Below are 22,240 nucleotides of genomic sequence, written 5' to 3'. Positions count from 1 at the left end.
AGTCTAGGGAACTGCCCACTAACAGTGCCTCAGTCGTGTCTGGATTGAGCTTCAGTTTTTGGCTTTCATCCAGCCCATTACCGAGGCAAGACAATGGTCCAGCACATCCACAGCCAAATCTGCAGATGTAAAGGAGAAGTAGAGTTGTGTGTCATCGGCATATTGGTAACAATGTACTCCAAACCTCCAGATAATCCCACTCGGTGCTTTCATGTAGAGGTTAAACAGTATAGGGCAGTGTTTTTCAACCTTTTTTGGGCAAGGGCACACTTGTTTTATGAAAAAAATCACGAGGCACACCACCATTAGAAAATGTTAAAAAATTTAACTCTGTGCCTATATTGACTATATATAAAGTAATTCTCTTGAATAGGAATCAAATAAACACAATTTTTCCCACGGCACACCAGACAACATCTCGCGGCACACTAGTGTGCCGCGGAACAGTGGTTGAAAAACACTGGTATAGGGGATCAAATTGAACCCTGAGGAATCCCACATTGAGGTTTCCACAGGGACAAAGGGTGTCTGGAAACACCCATCCAAGTAAGACTAGAACCACCGCAAAGCGGTGCCACCCACTCCTAACTCAGACTGCTGCTTCAAAAGGATACCATGGCCAATGGTATTGAAAGCCACTGAGAGGTTGAAGAGAACTAACAGGGATATCACACAGGATGACCAGGGCAGTTTCTGTGCCTCAACAAGGCCTAAAGCCTGATTAAAATGGATCTAGAAAACCAGTTTCCTCCAAGAGCACTTGGATCAGGTCTGCAACCACCTGCCCAAGAATGTTGCCCAAGAGGGAGGGATTAGCAACTGGCTAGTGGTTACTTAGATTTCCCGGATCCAGAGAAAAATCCTGTTGCCTCTCAGTCTTCTCTTTACCAGGCTAAACATACCAAATGACCACCTCAACCATTCCTCATAAGGCTTGGCTTCCAGACTCCTGATCACCTTGGTCACCCACCTCTGCACACATTCCAGCTTGTCAATATCCTTCTTAAATTGTGGCACTGTGGATGTCTGATGGTTCACCCCAAAATGCACAAGCTCCCTACCTCTGGTGTCAACAAATCTACCAGGGCTCAGAGGCTATGAACAACCTTCCAACCCAGGGGAAAGAATTACGCAGATTTCAATTGATTCTCTACTGTTAATGAACCAGGCAAGTGCCCGTGATTGCATCTTGAAAAGATTTATAATTATTCATTGAATCTCAGAAGATAATTAAACTTTATGAGAAAGGGAAGTGGGGGAGGAAATATGCAGGGATGAGGAGAAGGAAGAACTGAAATCCTCTGATACAGAGACAAAAGGGAAGGTAGTATGTGTGTGTGAGAGAGAGTGAGGTTGATTTGGAGCTCGGGAATTGGGTTTTAAGTCAGAAGAACTACACAAGACTCAACAGCTCTTCCATGCAAAAGTCCACGCTCTGTTGCCTTGCTCTTTCCTCATTTCAGAAACTTCTTCACCTGAACCTTCGCTGACATGGTGGCACAGGAGGAGGCAGTTGCTGCGAGGAATGAGTGGGGTGGACAGAAGAGTAAAGATGTGAATAGATGCTAGGAAAGGCTATACTTATTAGATATTACCCTTCCTACCTCAGGTTTGTGAATTCCACCCCTTTGCAGCTTCAAAGGAAGCTTGGGTTAGTTTTGGCCTTTAAGTAATCCAGGATGCTTTAAGGCAGACAAATGCTGGCTCCCTCGGCCTATAGTGCGAGATGAGCGCTGCAACCCCAGAGTCGTCTGCGACTGGACCTAATGGTCAGGGGTCCCTTTACCTTTACCTTTCATCAAGGGATGTGGGTGGCATTGTGGTCTAAACCACAGTGCCTAGGGCTTGCCGATCAGAAGGTCGGCAATTCAAATCCCTGCGAGCTCCCGTTGATCGGTCCCAGCTCCTGCCCACCTAGCAGTTCAAAAGCATGTCAAGTGCAAGTAGATAAATAGGTACCACTCTGGCGGAAAGGTAAACAGCGTTTCTGTGCACTGCTCTTGTTTGCCAGAAGCGGCTTAGTCATGCTGGCTACATGACCCAGAAGCTCTCTGTGGACAAACACCGGCTCCCTCGGCCTATAGAGTGAGATGAGCACCGCAACCCCAGAGTTATCTGCAACTGGACCTAATGGTCAGGGGTACCTTTACCTTTACCTTTGATCCAGGATGCTTTAAGGCAGGCTGGATTCTCCTGGTAAATCCCCCCTTCTTCCCCTTAAATTTACAATCACATGCAAAATAGTCTTGTAAAATATAAAAATAACATTTACTCAGAATACTTGTTGAAGAGTAACAGACGCAGCAGCTTTGTTCAGGAAGGCTTAAAATGGCAATTCAGTTACAAAGGTATACTTAAGTCTAGCTTTAAAATGGAGTGTGCTTGAAGGTCAGATTTAGCAGATTTTCCTCACATGGTTGGCTGAAGGGAAAAAGGAAGAGGAAGAGACTAAGAGTGTGCCCAGGCAGGTAGGAGAATATATAGCGATGCCCTCCCCTATCAGGGCACAAGGGGAGTGTTTTCTTATAGAGTCCTCTCTAGCAAGTTTACAGGAAAACTGCGTGAGCTTCAGTTTCTATTATGTGCCTATCTAGCAAAACATGAATTGCTGGTTGGACTGCATTTTAACTATCCCATGGGACTGGCTTCAGGTTGCAGTTTTCCATTGAGGTGCAGTGTTTGCAGCTTTGATAAAATATGTGCTTTGGACTGATTCTGTAGCCTTTACGGCTCTGCAGGCATTGTACAACTTTTTGTTGTTTCTCACCAGTTCCTCGGCTTTGATCAGAAACTCATAATGTTCTAAAGGTCTATTGCAAATTAACAAGGCTTTGGAATTAGCACCCATTCAAGTGCCACTGGCTGCTTTCTCAGCTGCCCGAAAGTGTAAGAGTAGCGTTTTAAATGAAAATTATTTGTAGGAGAAGAATCAGCAAGACAGGAAGGCACTGCTTCCCCCTTCTGCCCTGTATCTGCCACTTACAGCACTGTTTCCATGCTGCTGCAGTTCCTCCTTCACCCAAAGCGACATTGTTCATCCCGCTGTCCATTGTGCTGAAATGGCATAATTTATTTTGTCTGTTTACATTATTCTATTGCATTCATTTGAATGTGAAGGAAACACAATGCAAACTGGGTATGGAGAGACATAATCAATTACGCACCATTTTCAGACCGAAAACAACAGCGACTACCAATGATAATTCACTGAATTGATTTCAATTCTGGACATCCGTGAACACCCACAATTCCTTCCTCTTTTTTCTTTTTTTGTCAGAATTCTTCAGCATCCCTAAGATGGGTGGATTTGAGTGGAAGCTCTGGTTGTTTTTGATATTTTGAAGGTTGAAGATGGGAAGCTGGCATCCTTGGGAAATTTAAAATAAAGGAAGGAAGCCTTCATTGTTGCTCAGCTGGGCATTGCTTTACTGGGGGAGATGTATCAGCACTGTTTGGCTTCTGTTGACTTTATTTAGAGTTTAAATGCTTAATAAAGATGACAATTTATTTAAGGCTTCAGCTGAAGTTGAAGCTCAACAATTCACTGGAGGGATAATTGGGATTTAATTAGACAGCGTGACAAATGAAGCCTTGACAGATGGAATCTAAGACATCCCGAATGGTGATGTGAACGGGTGGCTTTTTCCAGCTCTGGAGGAATCGCTTCTTAAAGGTGGTGAAAACAGAGAGAGGGCAAGATGCATCCTTTCCAACTGAGTTAGTAGTGAAATTTGGAAGTGGGAAAATCTGGGAAAAGTCTAAAAGGGAGAACCATTAGTGGAGAGATGTACTCTTCCTCACTGGGTACAAGGGTGGAAAAGCAAGTTTGGGTGAAAACCTCAACACACTGCCAACCTTGGATTGGAATCAAAAGCTTCTAGTCTTTAAGGTAGGCTTCAGTATGTGAAAGTGTCTGTTAAGACCACAGAAGTTTCTAGTCCTTAAGATAGGCTTAAAAACCACATGAAAGTTAGGGGGAGGAGACTGAACAAGGGGGTGGCTCTTTAGTCTGTTCCTTATGCTGGCATTGGGAAACTTTTTAATAAATATATATTGAGGGCCACATTCCCTTCTGGGCAGCCTTATGTGGGCCACATTCCAGAGGTGGATGGGGCCAGAGGCAAAAGGGGTTGGAGTAACCTTTGCACTGTAGGCAAGTTTTTACAGACACACCCAGACATATATGGCTCTCTGGGACTGGACTGAGGAGGAATGGTGGATACCGCCTCCTCAGCCTGCCAGAAAAGAGGGGGACAGTATAGATTTACAACAGTGGTTTGCGGAAGGTCATAGCTCAAAGGCTGCAGAGAGGAGAAGCTGGGAAATATTGGGAGAGGAACAGGAAGAAGAAGAAGCACCAGGGGAGAGACAGCTGACAGACTCAGTGTCTTCAGAGAGCAAGCCAGACCCCCCACTCCCAGAACTCAGTGGGCATTGAAAGTAGGAGAACAGAAAGCTCAGAGGCAGAAAACACTGATCAGCCAATATAGGGATGATGTATAATAGGAGAGACGGAGGGGTGGGGCTTCACTCGGAGCAACACCATTATCTAAGAGAGACGGCATTTCTATCTCTCTCTCTGTGAATATTGAATAAAAGACTTGGTAAGAACTCTTCTTGTTTATCTACTTATTGGCTGCCATCGTGGGAGGGATCAGATTCCCTGGAGCCTGACACTATCCAAGCAAGCAAGGGGCATTATCAGAGTTCAAGGACACATTCCAGGAAGACCAAAAGGAGGCTAAGAAGCAGAGCCAGCAAGAGCTGTGGCCTGTTGGAAGATGGTGTGGCCATGGAGAGTCCCAGGATCTGGGAAGCCCCATTCAGTCTGTGGGGTTCCCCACCCTTCTCTTTGACATCCTCTCCCTCACCCCTTCACTTGAGAAGAAACCTCTGAACTTCCACTGAAAGTTAGGTGATGTTCTGTGATAGGTGACCATTCCCAGCTCTCAGTCCCTGTCAGACTCTGGCTGCGTTCTCCTCTGTGTTCACCCAGTAAGGTGATAGATGAAGAGCTTCTGTCTAGGATACATCTCTCTCTCTCTCCCCAAGTCATTAGATGCTCCTGAAATAGCAGCAGATCAATGGATTCATAAGTAATTAAAGCTTTCCCCCTCCCCATGGAGAGCCTGCAGGTCTGGAGCGTACAAATTAGCTTCCTTTCTGCTTTCTTTGGTTTTGGATTCCCCAGCGTGCGTGCGTGTGCCTCAAGAGAATCGCAGGTGTATCATGATAAATAAATCCCTTCAATTACTACAGCCTCCCACGAGTCTTAAGGAATCCCAGTAAGGAGGCAACCCCCTCCTTCTCTCTGATGCACTGCTTTGGCCTGACTTCCTTCCAAATTACCTTACCTTACCTTACCGTACCTTTTTTTGTTATATATATATATATATATATATATATATATATATATATATATATATTAAGATTTCTTGGTTTACAAAAGTATGTGCAATGTCTCTTTTTCCAAGTTACATTTTCTACAGATCAGTTTCATTTGTCGAGGCATTAGTGTTACATTAGGAAGAAAAGGGGGAAAGAGGGAGAAAGAGGTGATGGGGGAGTGGTGGGTGGGTGGGATGGGGTGGCTATGCTTCTATTCTACTTAGTGTATGTGTGGGGTTTTGTGTCAGCGTCACTTGTGTGGGTTCCCTTTACTATTCGCTTGTATTCCTTTGGTCGTGAGAGAGGTTGGGGTTGGCGTAGGGTGTGGCTGGTTGTCTTTGATTGGCTGTGGTGAGCTTAGTTTTCGTGTGTGAGTGGGGTGTGTGTTTTTGGATCAGGTTAGCTAGATTGGTTCAAATGCTGTTGGCGGGTTCTTGTTGTTGTCTTGTTGGGCTGTGGATGCGATAAAGGGTAACCATATCAGGGTGAAGGCATCTTCTACCCCCCCCCATCAGTTTCAGTTTGTTGGTTAGTTTTTTCTAATAAGGCTGTTTCCCATACTATTTGATACCATTGGTCTATGCTTACTCCTGACAAATCCCTCTAGTGTCTGACTATGATGTTTCTGGCTGATGAGAGTAGGTGGGTTGTGAGCTCTTTGTGTTGTGAGTGGGCATTATTGTCTTGGAAGATGCTTAGTAGGGCCAGTTCTGGGGTGACTTCTAATATGTGCTTAGTTATTTTGCATATTTATTGTATGATTGATGTCCAGAATAGTTGGATTTTGGGGCACTCCCACCACATGTGGAGGTATGTGCCTGTGGAGGTGCATCCTCTCCAGCATTTTGGTGAGGTTCCTGGGTGTATTAGCATTAGTTTCTGTGGTGTTAGGTACCACCTGTAAGTGAGAATTACCTTACATTTGAGGAAGGGAGAGAGGTAATTCTACCCGTCCACTGTATCTGAAGGGGTCTACAGATAGAGCCTGCAGGGATAGCTCTAGGCTTATCTTATGGAGTTCCTCCTTTCCGCCCAGCTGATTTAGGAATGCACATTTCGATTCCTTTGCTTGCTTTTGCACATGTTACCCATGTCCACTGATGATAGAGAGAGAGAAGCAGCCGTATCATAACATTAGATCTGATGGACATCCAATGAAGCTGAAGATTCAGGACAGAAGGACAAATGTACGTCTTCATGCATCATACTGTTGAACTGCTATGGAGCTCACTAACAGAGGAGGCAGTGATGACCACCAGCCTGGTTGCCTTTCAATGACGATTAGATAAATTCATGGAGGAGAGGGCTATCAATGGGTGCTAGCAAGGATGGCTATTCTCTTCCTCCACGTTTCAAGGCAGCAATGCTTCCAAATACCAGTTGCTGGAAACTGCAGGAGGGGAGAGGGCTCTTGTGCTCAAATCCTGCTTGCAGATTTCCTACAGGCATCTGGGTGGCCACTGTGAGAACAGGATGTCAGACTAGATGAGCCACTGGCCCGATCCAAAAAGGCTCCTCTTATGTTCTTAGCTCAGTGACAGAGCATCTGACTTTCATACAGAAAGTCCCAAATCCAATTCTTGGTGTCTCCAGGTAGGCCTGGAGAGTTTGGAGAGCTTCTCCTAATCAGTACCAAACTAGAAGGACCCAATGGTCTGGCTTGGTAGAAGGCAACTTCCCATATTCCTATTTCTTAAGTGAAAGGCTGTAGCTCAGTGGTTGTGCATCTGCTTTGCATGCAGAAGGTCCCAGGTTCAATCCCCGGCATCTTCTAGCAGGGCTGGGGAAAGACTGCTGCCATTTGGTGTAGACAATATTGGATGAGATGGACTAATTGTCTTACTCAGTATAGAAGAAACTTCCTATGTGGGTGTCAGGGTGGGAGTCAGGCGTAGGTCGGCAACAAAACAATAAATGACCAGAGGTCAGTGAGTCAACTCTTTATTCAAGGAAACAATTCACAGCTCCAACCTAGTGGTCTCAGCCACTCTTTTCAGGAGGTCTTGCCCCGATGAAGTAGTTGCAAGGACTGAAGGTCACTGCCTTCCCAGTGTCCAGTAGGACTCCTTTCCAGGGTCATTCCCAAGCAGTCTCAGGCTGTGTCTGTGCACAATCACCATCTGTTCTGCCTGTTTCACTTCTTCACAGTTTCTAGGAGACCAGGGAGGAGGGGAACTGGTCGCAGCAGGAGGGTGAGGATCTCTGGCTTCTTCAGCCACCTGCCTCTCGGTCTCCTGGCTCCACCCCTCTCCAGCCTCCACTTCTGCATTTGAGTCTGAACTGTGTTCTGATGCAGCCCCTTCTGCTTCTGACATCTCCTCCCCTCAGCCTTCTCCTTCCCCCCTGGACACTCATTGTCATCCGACCACCAATCCCCTGGCTGTGAGCCTTCTTCCCCTGGGGTTTCCCTAGGGGGTCCCCTGGCTGGTGCCGACCTTCGGCATCCAGCCACTCTGCGACAGTGGGTAAGGCCATAGTTCAGTAGTAGAGCATCCGCTTTGCATGAAGAATGTTGCAGTTTCAATGCCCGATGTGGCGGAATAAGGCCTGGTTCATCATGGGTTAACCTATCACTCCCATGTTAGGTGGGTGTTCCCTGGGAGGCGGAGCTACCTGGCATTCTAAAAGGAGGGGGAACAACCTAAAAAGGCAGTTGGGGGTTTGGCAGTTGGGTGTGGAGGTTTAGAAAGAGAAACTGCGAGGTTAGGCTTTGGGGAATGGGAGGAAAGGTCATTACCAATGCTAACGGGATGCTGGAAAGTTTATAACTGAGCTGAATTATATAAGAAGATTTGTACCAGTAATAACTCAAGACATCCATGTTTTCAAGTTACCTTAATAAAGTTAAAAGTGCTTAAACGTTCGCTGACTGTGGCAGTGCGTCAGTACCTCTAGAGGTGTGGCTGAGGGGAAAAGCACTAAGGGTTTCCTGTGATAGAGGGAACGGGTGGCTTATTTTCCTGGCATACAGAGGACTGGGCAGGGAAGCCAAAGGTGCCACGCAGTTGCCAAAAAGGGAAGGCAAGCTGCAGTAGTTTGGGAACCTAGGGCGGGAGATCCCAAAGGGGGCAAGAGTTGTTTCGAACGTAAAGCACTGAGGTACCCCAGAGACAACTCCCATATAACCACTGAAGGATTCATCCTAGTGGACAGTGAAACTTAGGGAGAGTCACGGTTGGGGAAGAATCGAAAAGGGGAGGGAGTGGGATCCCTCACACCCGACATCTCCAGGTAAGGCTGAGGCTGTTCTCTGCATCAGACCCTGGAAAGCTGATGGTGTTTGGTGTGAACAATAATGAGCTAAATGAACCAGTAGTCTGACTTGGTATAAAGCAACTTCCCATCTGGGGAAGGACCATTGCTCAGTGGTGGAGCAATCACTTTGCATGCAGGAGGTCCCAGGGTCAATCCCCAGTATCTCCAGATATAGCTGGGAAAGGTTCTCTGTCTGAAACCACCTATCATTGGCTCTGGTGCCCCCTACTGTTGGGCTCCCAGCCTTTCGCCCTGTCAGTCCCAATGGTCACCAAGCCTCCACTGGGTCCAACTGGGAGTCTGCCTGCCTTGCCAAACAAAGGCTCTCTTGCTAAGTCCCAGTGAAACCAGGGCTTCTGGCTCCATGGCACCCCTGTCTTGACTTCTCCCAACGACAAAAAAGGAGAAAGAAATCAAATCCATTCTGCTGCAGCAAATCTCTTGGGCAAAGAGCAGTGAGCTGCAGCAAATGAAAGCAAACCCCATAAGGACCTGCTGAATGCTTTGCTTCCTTTAGAATCCCAGTAATCCTCCCAATTCACAGGCACAAACCTCCAGGGATCAGGAGTGCAGCAGCACTGAGGCGCTGAGAGGCAGGCAATGACTTGCATGAGAGGCATTCCAGCTGATTTCTTTCCTTTTCTCCTTTATGCAGCCATCCAGCTTAAGTAGGCTCACAGGTTTATTTCCTTCTCTACCTTGAACAATTGCGATGGCAGGAAGAAATTCACCTGGGGAAGCCTGTTCCCAACTGTCTTCACTATCTGCCCCTCAAGAATCTCCCCAGGCCACAGACCTCTCCAGCCCAGCTTTGCACCCATCTTAATGGTTTTTGGCTAGTGGGAATGTGTCATTGAAATGATCCAGCCTCTTGCTTGTCCAGATGGGGTGTGTGTGTGTGTGTGTGTGTGTGTGTGTGTGTGTAGAAACTATCAGTGCAGGAAAAAAAACATACAAAGATCTCTTGTGTTGGGGAGAATTGCTGGAGAACACCGTGCATATTGGGCCAAAATGTGCTAAAAATACATAGATCAGGAGAAATGTCCACAAAAAGCATGCAAGCCTTTATGCGCTTGAAAAAGAAAGACAGAAAGAAAGAAAGAGAAAGAAGCAAACTGATGCAGGAATGGTAAGAACTGAACTGAAGACTGGAAAACCAGAATTGATGGCTTTTGCCATCCCAACGTCTGATCGGCAGTGACTGGTGTCCATTGAGATTGGTCAAGCAGAAGGCTGGGAGTCCAAACAGTGGGTAGAGTCAGAGCCAGCTGATTCTAGTTTTGTCCCCACTTTCCTCCTCCTTGCTGAATTCTACAGGAGGCAACACTGAGATTAGGAAGGAGGAAGTTGGTCACTCTGTTGTTGGCCATGGGAACTGCAGCATGATGACAGCCTTACATATTGATATTGATATACAATGGGGGATGGTGTCCATTGAAACTGGTAGGGCAGAAGGCAAGGTGGTGGAGGCAGGAGGTGGAGCCAGAGTCATTGACAGGCAGGGCCAACTAAGTCCAGTTTATGTCTTCATTCTCCTTCCTGCTGAGTTCTACAAAGGCAACATCTGAGAATAAGGACAGGCAGGGCCAACTAACTCCAGCTTATGTCTTCATCTTCCTCCCTGCTGAGTTCTACAAAGGAAACATCTGAGACTAAGGAGGAGGAAGCTGACAGGCGGAGTCACCCTCTAGACTGCTTGCAAGTAAGAAGGCAGACAGGGGCTGGATGTGGGAAGTCTGAGGTTGGCGGGCAGCATCCCATTTGCCCCAGTGGAGTCAGCCTCTACTGCTGACCCCTTCACACATTTGATCTGTGCTTTCCAGCCTGGCAAATCAGAAAATATCTTCCCAGCACCACCACCCCTCCTCTTCCTCCAGCTGTGCTGCCTCAATATTCCAGGACTGAATTATCCACCCGCTGGCAATGTGATTCTAATTGTTTTCAGACACACTTTCCAATGAAGCCCTCATTAGCCGATGTGGCTAAATGGGAAGAGAGAGGAAGGAGGGAGGTCTCGCATCTCCATGACACAAGCAATGAGCAATTACATGCATCTGCCAACTACCTCTGGGATACCTTCCCCCTGCCCTCCTGCTCTCTTTTCCCTGTACAACATTTCAGTTCAGCTTCAAAAACAAAACAAGCCTTGCTTCGTTGATGGCATCCCTCCCTCCGGTTTTGATTTTGTAGGCTTCCTTGGATGCCTGTTAAGGTCTGGAGGGGCTGTACTTAGCCCCTATGAGCAAGGCATCCCTCACACCAAAGAACATAAAACCTCCTACAGGATCAGGCCAATGGCCCATCTAGCCCAACATTCTCTTTTCACAAAAGTCAACCAGTCCCTGCAGGAAATCCGCAGGCAGGACCTGAGCACAAGAGCATCTCCCCTCTGGCAAATTCCAAGAATTTGTAAATAACAATAACAACAATAATAATACTAATAATTTATTATTATTTATTGAATTTATATACCGCCCTATACGTGGAGGTCTTACAGAAAAGATCACAATATATAAAATAAAAATAAAACCAATAACCCAATAACCCTCCCCCTCCCAAGAGCCACATTTTAAAAGGGTATAGGATGTCAATCAGGTCAATCAAAGACCTGGTTAAAAAGGAACGTTTTTGCCTGGTGCCTAAAGGTGTATAATGAAGGCACCAGGCAAACTTCCCTGGCATTCCATAGACAGGGAGCCACTGCAGAGAAGGCCCTGTTCTCATATTGCCACCCTCCGGACCTCTCGAGGGGGCACATGAAGGAGGGCCTCAGAAGATTATCTCAAGGTCTGGGTAGGTTCATATGGAAAGAGGCGGTCCTTGAGGTATTGCGGTCCTGAGCCATTTGAGGCTATACGTCAAAACCAGCACTTTGAATTGGGCCCAGAAGCTAATTGGTAGCCAGTGCATTCAGACAAAGATCAGTGAAATATGCTCAAATTGTCTTGCTCCAGTGAGCAACCTGGCTGCTGAATTCTGCACTAGCTGAAATTTCTGAAGCGTCTTCAGAGGCAGCCCTGCGTACAACACATTGCAATAACCCAACCTTGAAGTTATCAGAGCATAGACAGTAATTAGGCTATCCCTGTCCAGATAGGGGCATAGCTGGGCCACCTGCCGAAGCTGATGGAAGGCACCGCAGGCCATTGAGGCCACCTAAGCCTTGAGAGACAGCAAAGGATCCAGGAGTACCCCTAAGCTGTGAACCTGATCCTTCGGGGGAAGAGTAACCCCATCAAGAGCAGGCGATCTCCCACCCATCCAGTCTAGGGAACTACCCACTAACAGTGCCTGCCTTATCTGGATTGAGCTTCATGGTTTGTTGGTTCTCATTCAGTCCCTTACCGAGGCAAGACACTGGTCCAGCACTTCCACTGCCTCACCTGCAGATGTAAAGGAGAAATAGAGATGAGTGTCACCAGCATACTGCTGACAACGTACGCCGGACCAACACAAGCATTGCTGCCTCTGACCATAGAGGCAGAGTGTAACCATCATGGCCAGTAGTCAAGGATGGCCTTCTCCCCCATTAATTTGTCCAATCCTCTTTTAAAGCCAAACAAGTTGGTGGCCAACCAACAAGTTCCATAGTTTGCCTATGTGCTGCATAGTTCGACTTTTACAAGCAAATACGGCCTAGTTATTTGCTTGTACAAATATGTAGATGTGCTAAGCTAGGGGGTAGCCAGTGGGGTGCCCTCCCCCAAAATTGTTTGGAGCTGGGGTTCAATGACACCTGGAGGGCACCCCATTGGCTACTCCTGAAGTTGAGTAAAAAATTTAACCAACTCAAAAGATGAGAGACGGCAATGAAATCAGGGAATTAAGTGAGCTACGAAATTGCAGCAATCCAATTTGTAAAATATAGAAGGAGCTAATGTACAGAATTGTCGAGAATGAACATAGTACCCAAGCCACAAAATGAAGAGGGGGGGGGGGTGGAGGAACCTCACACCCAATCCCGACTAATATGATTGCTACTTATCAGTCGTCATTCAGTTTGATCTTCAAATGGATTCTGTCAGCTTCCAGATCTAGCCATTCTTTGGCAGGAATCAAATTAACCGAGGCTGTTCATTTTGGGGTTTTTTGTAGCTTGATTATTCTTGATGATCCTTTGCACTGCCACCTTTGATAACTTGGCAAATTGGATTGTAGCTCACTTTAAATACTTAATTCCGTTGCTGTCCCTCACTCTCTTTCCTCCTCCCCACCTTTAAACCTGTTTGAGTCTCATTTCATGAACGTAGGGAACCTTAATTTTGCTTTGTCTAGCTCCCGGATTGCCTGCACTGACTGGCAGCAGCTCTCCATGTTATTAGGCACTGGACTCTCCCAGCCCTACCTCAAGATGCCACTGGGCACAACCCCTTTCAGTTTATAATTAAACTCAGATTAAACTGAGTTTTTAAGGGGTAGGGAGTCTGCCATTTGTGAAGTCAAATCCCAACCCTTGCTATACTCTGATGATGTCATCAGGAATGTTAATGACATCACCATGGTACAACATGGTAAATATGGGTTTGTAATAAGGTATGTGGGGGAAATAGTTCCATTTTCTCAGCCCTGCTACAAGCCTTGCGGGGGGTGGCTGTCAACCCCCCCCCAACTATCCCAAATTCCTCCATTTCCCACCACAAAGGTGTCAGGCTGCTGTCAGCAACTCCTGGCCGGTTGCCCAGGAACGAACAAAGACAAGGAAATGTTTCTGCTTTTTATTCAGTATTTACACAGAGAGGCTATAGAACCCAGCCTCTTGGATAATGGTGTTGTCCCAAGTGAATCTCCACCCCCTGTCTCTCCCACTTCCTCATTCGTCAGTCTCTCCTATGGGTGCTGCTATTTGCCCTCTGTCTTTGAGCTCTTTGCTCTCCTACTTTCAAGGTTTGCTGGGTTCTGGGAGGGGGTGGTGGTCTGGAATGCTTTCTAAAGACACCATGTCCATCAGCTGTCACCCCTCTGCTGCTTCCTACTCCTCCTCCTCTCCCATTCATTCCCAACTTTCCCCCTCATCAGCCTCTGAGCTGTGATCTCCCTCAAACCCCTGTTGTAAATCTAAACTTTCCTCCTCCTCCTTGGAAGGGTCAAGCTGGGGAGGTGTTCTCCACCATTCCTTCTCTGCCCAGTCCTTGACAAAAGGTTTCATACAGCTTGTGAATCTCTGTTACAGAAAAGCCAATGAGATCTCACTGTCAATCATATTTTGCCAGGGAAAGTGAAGCTGTATAGGGGTGTGTGTGTGTGTGTGTGTGTGTGTGTGTGTTTTAAAAGAAGTTGGAGATAACCAGCCTGTTCCATATTGACTTTCATTCCAGAGATTGAAGTGGGAACAGCGGGTTTTTTTTTTACATGCAAGTGGAAGGCTCTCTGCACAGAAGAGGACAGCACCGCAAGGAGAGAGATAGAGGAGATTGATGGGCGTACAAGAGTTGAGCACGGGAGATGGTGCATAAGAAATGAAGGCAGGCAGTCCCTGGCTGGCTTCATTTCTTGCATTTCACAGATGTTCAGTTGCTGTGTCTAAGGGTAGCCTTGATGTTCAATTGCAGCACGGCCCTTTGGTGCTACCCTTTGGCTGGAGTGGGAAGATGCATAGGACACCTCAATGTGGGCCTGCATACACAAAGACAGGATGATAGGTTTTCCCCCAGGTCCATGGTGGAGCATGAAGCATGTACGCTTTTACAAGATACCAGGGCAGGGCTAGAGATAGGTTGGAAAAGCTTGATTGGCAAGAAGCACACTTCCAGGTCACTGCTGAATGCAGAGGACCAAGTGTGAATTTATATATATATTTATATATTTATGATTTTTATTACATTTTCTGATTTACAATTTAAAGTGCTCATTTTTACATCCTTAAGATATCAATGACTTCCCTTCTTCTCTTTCCATGGTTCACTTTACATATCATAAATCCCTGCGTATTTCACAAAAACTATACCATTCAGTATTCCATTATTGCATCCATCAAAACTTATTTACACTATTGAATTTATCTTGATGCTGCCAGCATTTGCAGCCGTACACAGTTCCCCCCCATATATTCAATAAACGTTTTCCAATCTTCTCTAAGCGTGTGTTCTTCTTGTTCTCTTATTCTATATGTGAAGTCTGCAGGTTGTGCATATTCCATCAGCTTAAGTTGCCATTCTTCCTTAGTTGGGACCTCGCTCATTTTCCATTTTTGGGCTAGCAAAACACAGGCTGCAGTAGTGGCGTACATAAATAACCTTTTTTGACACCTGGGAATTTCAGTTTGAATTATCCCCAACAGAAAGGACTCTGGTTTTTTTTTTTGGGGGGGGGAGTACTTTTAAATTTGTTTTCCAATTTATTATGGATCATTTCCCAATACAGTGGAACCTTGGGTTACGTACTGTCCTCCTTATGAATGCTTCTGGGTGTGAGCAAAACACAGGCTGCAGTAGTGGCATACATAAATAAGCTTTTTTGACACCTGGGAATTTCAGTCTGAATTATCCCCAACAGAAAGGACTCTGGCTTTTTTTTTTTTTTTGGAGGGGGTGTACTTTTAAACATTCCCACCCCCAATTCATTATAGAAAATTTCCCAGTACTCTTTTACCCTTTTACTGGTCCACCACATATGATGCAAAGAGCTTGTTTGGAGGTTCTAGCAGGGGAGCGCAGCTATTGTATACCCTTGACCAAAGAACGGTACACTCCTTCTATCTGGGATGGTCGTCCTCTTCCACCGAGCGCGCAGCTTCGGGAGGGACGCACACGGAGCGGTGAGGGAGGAAGGGGACACCCGCCTAGCCAGCCAGATCAGCCGAATCAACCCTGGCGATCAGTGGGGTGACAGATGTCTCAGCCAGATCGCCCTCACATCCACATATGATGCAAAGAGGACCAGGTGTGAGTTTTGAAGTGATGCAGAGAGCGACCCCACAGACCCCAAAGTTCTGATGCACAAAAATCCAGCAATTGCACCCTTCAACCATTTCCTCTGCCTGAAACTCAAATGGCTTTAAAAAAAGAATTCAACAAATTCATGGAAGAGAAGAAGATATGAGTCATGATGGTTATGTTTTTCCACCACGGTCGGAAGGCAGTACACCTCTGTATGCCAGTTACCTGGAATCTGTCAGGGACTGGGGCAGAGGAGGAATAGTGGAGACTGCCTCTCCAGCCTGACCCTTCCAGAGAAGAAGGAGATAGTTCAGAATCACAACAGGGGTTTGAGGAAGGTCACAGCTCTGAGGCAGATGAGGGGGAAAGCTGGGAATTAATGGGAGAGGAGCAGGAGGAGGATGCAGCAGAGGGGTGACAGCTGATGAACATGGTGTCTTTAGAAAGCATTCCAGACCACCCCCCCCTCCCAGAACCCGGCAAACCTTGAAAGTAGGAGAGCAAAGAGCTCAAAGGCAGAGGGCACGTCCCAGCACCCATAGTGATGACTCAGGAGGGGTTGTAGATTCACTCGGAACAACGCCATTATTCCGAGAGGCCACATTCCCAAACCTCTCTCTGTGACTATTGAATAAAAGCAGGCGGTAAGGACTTTCCCTTGTCTTGTGCATTCCTGGCAACCTGCCATGGGGGTTGGTTCCTCTGTCACTTGACAGAATCACAGCTGGGAAGAGTAGTGCTGTTGCACTCGGGTCCCTGTTGTGGGCTTCCCGTTGGGGCATCTGGTTGGGCACTGTGAAAACAGGATGCTAAGCTAGGTGGGCCATGGACCTGATTCATGGACAGAGGCAATAATGCCTCAGAATACCAGCTGCTGGAAACTGCAGGAGGGGAGAGCTGCTGCTGTGCTCAGGTCCAACTTGCAGGTTTCCTAGAATTACCTGGTTTGGCCACTATGGGAACAGGATGCTGGCTTGGTTGGGCCACTGGCCTGATCCAGGGGAAAGGCTCTTCTTGCATGCATCAACCCAGTTTTTCTTTGAAATCTCTGCAATGCTCTCCTACCTGCATCGTTTTTTGAGAGCATGCCATTTTTCTCTCTCTCTTTCTGCTCTCCTGCTCCCTTTTCTCTCTCGCATTTACCTCTCCAAAATCCTTCCAGCTGCTCCCCCACCCACCCAATGCCCACCATCCCCCCTGACACATCTATCTTGCAGAGGTTGTTCCTTGCCTTCATAAAAAATTTGGCAGGAGCTGTGCAAAAGACTTCGCGGTTTCATTGCTAATAAAGACCCAGGGTTGGGGGTGGGGGGGATGTTAAGCCAATGGAAATAGGCCTGCAGAGGGGGAAACGCCGGAGAAAGCAGCTTCTTGTATACAGAAGCTCAGGGTTGTGTATATATTGGGGAGGTTTCTGTTCTTATTTTGTTATTGGTGTTCTGCTCCTAAACTGAAATGCATGTCTGGGAATAAAGGAAATAAAAGAGGGGGACCCAGGCCCCTCACATCTGCTCATACTTAAACTGTGAGATAAGGGAAGGGAAGGGGTTAATTTCACTTTTTATTCATTTCTGCAGAGAGTTAAACCTCCTCTGTTCAGCCACGGAAGGGTTCCCAGGTCGGCTAACCATCATCCCAGTTGAAACAGCCGAGTACAACCTAACAAATAATCACACTTCACATAATAAATAAATGGAAAAAAAACCATTGGAACAAGAGTAATTGGATGTTCAAATGAATTCAATCCAGAGGGTTGGATCCAACGCTAGTCTTACATAGAGTGGATCCATTGGAGGTAAGGAACATGCCTAACTTAGGCCAATTCATTTCAATGGGTCTGAGTAGGACTTCTTCATAGTAGTCATAGAATCTTAGAGTTGGAAGGGTCCCAAGGGTCATCTAGTCTAACCCCCTGCAATGCAGGAATCACAACCAAAGCATCCCTGGCAGATGGTCACTCAACCTCTGCTTAAAAACCTCAAATGAAGGCGAGTCCACCGCTTTCTGAGGGAGTTTATTCCACCGTCAAACAGCTCTTACCTAGTAGTAGTATTAAATTCATTCCTTTCCCTTCACAATTAAAACACACAATTAACTGGATGCAACCTGGTACACTGAAAATAATAATAAAATGTCTGTCTTGGGGATACACTATCAGAAATAACCGACTGAGGTTGCCAGGTTTAAAATTGTGGTGTGTGTGTGTGTGTGTGTGTGTGTGTGTGAATGTATCTTCTTCATTCCACTCCCAGCTCTATTTCTCATGTTATTAATTAAACATTTTTCAGATTGTCTAGAGCAGCTCCCAATGTTCAGAGGAACGAAGCTAGTAAAAAAGAAGCAGCTATGTTTAATTCATCACTTGCCCCCCAGTCTTCCAACCCTTTTCCTGTGTTCATCCCATATGTACTTTCCTGGGGAATTTAGCTTCCAAAAGCACTGGAGGTTTTTCTCACAACTACATACCACACACCTCCACACACACACACACACACACACACACACACGATTTGTTGCATCACTGTCTTCTGAAATGTTTTATATTTATTCCATTAGCCAAGGGTGCTTTCTTATTCAACAGGAGCAAAAATAAAAAAATATAAAATAAAATATAAAATATCCATAAACAGCCAGTGAGATTCACCCTTCGTTTGAAGTCTGTGATTTGCCGGAATCCACTATGTGAGAGTTTAGTGACTGTGTGTGTGTGTGTGTACACACTTGAAAGGAGGAAAATAGCCATTGATTACATGATAAAATGAATTAATTAAACTGCTTCTGGCTGCCAGTTTGGCCTTTTCATCTTCCCTTCCTGTGTGCAAATAGCAAACCACAGCAGGAGATGGAAAGCCGAGCGGAATTGGTGCTCCTCAGATGTCTGCCAGATGGCTAGCTTGGATCAATTAATTGGTGGAATTAATCAATGGTTTTCAAACTGTGTTTTGGCACAGCCTATTAGCCATGATGGCTTTGCTCTGCCTCCGTGGATAAAGATGGCAATGCTTCTGAATGCCATTCGCAAGGGCTCTGTTAGCAGGGTTGCCATAGGCATCTGGTTGGCCACTGTGGGAACAGACGGGAGACTGGATGACCATTGGCCTGATCCAGCAGGCCCTTCTTATGTTCTTATGGTTGTCTAATGCTCATCAGGGGGATCCTCACTAAACAATACCCACAACGAAAATGCCATTATCGGCATGCTTCTTTGAACAACAGTTTGGCCACTTTTTCTAATCTATTTTAGGATGCAATTCAAAATTGACCTGCATCCACTAGGCATCTGGTTGGTCATTGCAAGAACAGGATGCTGAACTAGGCAGTTCTTTCATAGACATTGGATTCTTATCTCATTATACATGATATAGCTATTTTTAGCCATCTCACCCCTTGCTTTTTCCTGTAAGACCAATTGCGTCGTTAACAGCCGTCAACAGGTTTCCCACACCTATCAGCCAATCACCCATTCCCACCACCCTTCTGAGTCATACCCCTCCCCACCCTCTCACTATATATAAGGGTCTGGTGACTTCTGTTTCAGTGCATCTGAAGAAGTGTGCATGCACACAAAAGCTCATACCAATAACAAACTTGGTTGGTCTCTAAGGTGCTACTGGAAGGAATTTGTTTGTTTGTTTGTTTTCACTATGGCAGACCAACACGGCTACCTACCTGTTACTACTCCTATGATGGAGGAATCTCAACTTTGGCTTGATCCAGAAGGGCCCTTCTTGTTTCTATTTCATTTTCATTTTATTGATCTTGACAGTTTTATTTTCGGTTTCATTGCAGTCATTACAGTTGGGAAAGGGCCATAGATCAGGGCTAGAGCATCTGCTTTGCATGCAGAAGGTCCTAGGTATGTTTCTCAGCATCTCTAGGTAGGACTAGCAAATACCTCCCCCAGCAGCTTTTCAGGGTTTCAGATGTGGGACTTCCCCAGCTCCATAAGCAGGTGTTTGGACAAGATGATCCTTAGTGTCCCCTCCAAGTCTACAGTTCTGTTATCCTATGATTCTATGAGTCAGACCATTCCTCCATCTAGCTCAATATTGTCTACACTGACTGGCAGTAGCTCTCTAGAGTTTCCCAGCCCTCCTGAGAGCTACAGCCCTTCTGACAAGACACAGGAACATAGGAAGTTGCCTTATACTGAGTCAGCTATGCTTTCCCCCTAAGGATATTACGCAATTCAAGGGATCCGTTCATCTTTCTGCAGCCTTCACTTTAACAAAAGGGAGGGGAAGGAGAGAGAGTCCACCTTTATTGAGGTCTGGCAGTGCATAAATTTATTTAAATTTAACAAGTTAATTCACGGGTTAAATGCCAGGCAGTTCATTGATTGTGAACCTCAAGTTGAAGAGTTCTAATTTATGCCCAAGGCAGGATGTTTTCACAACCTTGTAAATAAGTTTCCTCAAGGCTTCCGGCTCCATTACCTGAAGAGATTGTAATAAAGCAGCAGAACTGGCCTCTAATCGATTCAAGTTTTTCATTTCCTGAGCCCACTGGAATGTTGCCTTAGGCTGGGCTGCAAATATAGCTGAATCAGGAAGAGTGGTGTACCTCAGTGGAAGAGCATCGGCTTTCAATGTAGGGAGTCCTAGGTTCAGTCCTGACATCTCCAGGTAGGGCTGGGGAAAAGGATGCTCATAGAGCTGTCTCAGGTGCTGAAACACAAGCTGTTGACCAAAGAATGGATACAAGATATTCTTGACCTCCAAACTCCCATCAGCACCAGCCAGCTTGGCTAATGATCAGCGCTCGGGGGAGTTGGAGTCTAGCATAGTTAAACTATGGAATTTGCTTTCACAGGAGGCAGTGATGGCCACCAACCCAGAAGGCTTTAAAAGAGGATTCGACAAATTCATGGAGGAGAGGGCTATCAGTGGCTGGCTACTAGCCATGATGGCTAAGCTCTGTTTCCACAGTCGAAAGCAGCAATGCTTCTGAATACCAGTTGCTGGAAGCCACAGGAGGGACATGTGTTCTTGTGCTTGAGTCCTGCTTGTGGATTTCCTACAGGCATCTGGCTGGCCATTGTGAGAACAGGATACTGAACTCAATGGACCATTGGCCAGGAAAAACTTGTTCTGAAATACTGGAGAGCCACTGTCAATAAGTGTGGACAGTGCTGACTTAGGTGAACCAATGGATCTGATTCAGAATAAGGAAGCTTCCTATGTTCCTCTCTGACATCTCACTATACTTAATAGGATGCCTTGTTTGGGGTGTGAGGGTTGAAGGGAGAGAGAGAAGAGTCACATCCATAACATACATTTAAAGCACATGTCTTCCTCCAGAGAATCACGGGAACAGTAGGTTGTGAAGGGTGCTGGGAAGTATAGCTCTGTGAGGGGTTCGCTGCAGTTCCCAGGATTCTTGGGGGGGGGGGAGCCATGCCTCTTAAAGGGATATAACTGTGTTTTAAATTTATGGTGTGTATTTGGCCAGAGAGACAGAGAGAAGGAAGAAATGTCTTTTCAGAACTATGGACAGCAACCACAATGATTCCATATTATCTTCTAGGTAGGATATTGCACCTTTGGTGTCAGGCAGCAGTGGATCCAACCCCCACTGCAGGTTGCCAGGAACAGATAAGACAGACAAGGAAAAGATCTTACCAGCTGTTTTTTATTCAATATTCACAGAGAGAGGCTTGGAATGCCACCTATTGGAATAATGGCATTGCCCTGAGTGAGTCTCCACCCCCCCTCTCCCTCCATGCGTCATCGCTACGGGAGCTGAGGAAGTGACCTCTGCCTCTGAGCTCTTTGCTTTCCTACTTTCAATGCTCACCGGGTTCTGGGGGGCAGGTCTGGATTGCTTTCTAAAGACACTGTGTCCGCGAGCTGTCTCCCCCCTGCTGCTTCCTCCTCCTCCTCCTCTCCCATTATTTCGCAGCTTTCCCCCTCATCTGCCTCTGAGCTGTGAACTCCCTCAAACCCCTGTTGTAATTCTGTACTGTCTTCTTCTTCTCTGGGAGAGTCAGGCTGGGGAGGCAGCCTCCACCATTCCTCCTCTGCCCCAGCCCCTGACATTTGGATTACTCACCACACAGTGCTTAAGTCTCTGAGCTGAGGGTATAAATTCACCACCCAATACAGAAAGCAGGAAGATGACTCCCCAAAGAGATCTGTCTCAGTGTCGGGATGCAGCTGAGTCAGGAGATTTGAAACACAAACAAAAACCCAGATGTTGCCTCGCTTTAGGGAAAGTTCCCATTCCCTGCTTTCCCCGAGGGATGTGGTATTCTCATTATCACCGAAGAAGTGGCAGTCTTTGGAGATGTGCAGTGATTTAATGCAAAGACACTCGTTTGTTCTTTACGCAGGAAACCAATGGAGGTTGGGAAGGGGGGGGGAGGCAGTGAGACGCTGGGGCAGCCTTTCAGTTATTCTACTAAAGAGAGTCCCTCCAAGCAGTCTTTGGAAGGAGGTTTGGATATTTTTGTCTGTTTTTTTATAAAAAAAATAAAGGGTAAATAAAGCGCAGACACCCAGATTTTTGCTCTCTTCTTCCCTTTTTAACAGATAGATCTTGGAGGTTTGTATTCAGAGGGAGCCACTTATGAAGTTCTTTTGCAACAATGAGGGTGATGGGAAGCAGGACTCAGTGGGGAAAAGGCCATAGATCAGTCGTAGAGTTGCAGAACGTCCCAGGTTCAATCCCTGACACCTCTGGGTAGGGCCAGGTAAGACTCCTACCTGAAGCCTGGAGAGCTG

Source organism: Lacerta agilis, chromosome 8 (genome assembly GCF_009819535.1).
Source record: "Lacerta agilis isolate rLacAgi1 chromosome 8, rLacAgi1.pri, whole genome shotgun sequence".
Lineage (NCBI taxonomy): Eukaryota > Metazoa > Chordata > Lepidosauria > Squamata > Lacertidae > Lacerta > Lacerta agilis.
This window is presented reverse-complemented; position numbering follows the sequence as displayed.